This window comes from Pundamilia nyererei, unplaced genomic scaffold (assembly GCF_000239375.1).
Source record: "Pundamilia nyererei isolate P.nyererei 1_Seehausen unplaced genomic scaffold, PunNye1.0 scaffold01713, whole genome shotgun sequence".
NCBI lineage: Eukaryota > Metazoa > Chordata > Actinopteri > Cichliformes > Cichlidae > Pundamilia > Pundamilia nyererei.
In genome coordinates this window covers 3,050-4,183 of record NW_005189114.1, presented here as the reverse complement: position 1 = coordinate 4,183, position 1,134 = coordinate 3,050, and positions in this window count along the sequence as shown.

The following is a 1,134-nucleotide window of genomic DNA, read 5'->3' as shown; positions in this document are numbered from 1 at the left end:
TTTTATGAATATCCATCCATCTTCTTCCACTTAGCCACTCATCTGTATGTGTTCTGGTTAAAATGGTTAAAATTTTAATTGTGAAGAAATCATAACATCATTGCATCTGTAAATTACAGGAATACTTTAATTTATACTCTAATACTGAAAATAATTATTTTTAGTTTGGCTAGAATTTCAGGAAGTGTAGCCCCCCCATGTGCTTAATGTCAGTGTCCTGTTTGTTACACTGACACTGCTCCTGCAGTATTGGTCAGCTTTTAGTGTTCTTCATCCAAATTGTGGTCAAGGTCACATTTGTCATTCTTAATGGGTACATGTAATTAGTTTGTGCAGTGCAGTGAACCAATGACAAGAAAACTTATCACCTTCTTGCTGTAATTCATACCTTAGAGTAGTCTATGAGATGTGCTGAGCTATGCGTGCTTATATTTAAGTGAATAATATTAGCTTAATATAAAACTAAAATAAATAAGTGAACATCATCATTAGCTGTCTTCAGTCAGCCCATGTTCTTGGACTGCAGCTGCTGGCTCTTGTTCTGCTCTGAGTCCCAGTGAGCTCATTGTATTCTCATTGTGTGAGAACTGCACACGAACCAGTTCTCCGTCTGTTGTAGGTTCTGGTTAGAGTGCCAGCTTGAAGTGCAGGGAAAAAAACAAACCATGAGTTTGGTGTTGGAGTTCATCTCCATCCATAATGGCGATCTAGCCAGCGAGCCTGCTGGTAGAGAAAACACCAAATGAGAAAGAACGGGCTGGCTTATTATTAGCTATTGCAATTGCAAAGTAAAAGTAAGGATGCAGTAAACGTACAGTACAGTGGTAAACTTGGTGCATGTGGCATTGTAGCAATGAGAAAGGTAAATAAAGTGTAAAATGAGCAGTCAGATATACTTGTTCTGTGGCAGACCACGTTATGTAAAGTCTGAATGTTGCTGTATCACATAAAGCTTCCAGTCTTAATCTGTTATTAAAGATCATTTGGACAGATGTTTGATTAGTAAAGAGCTGCAGTGTGAAACAGCATTAAATCAGATTTCTCTGAAACTGTTTATAGATGATGAGTGTAAAACATGTTTGCCAGAGTTCAGCTTTCCACATGATTTTAGTCTCATTTTCAAAACAAAGTGTT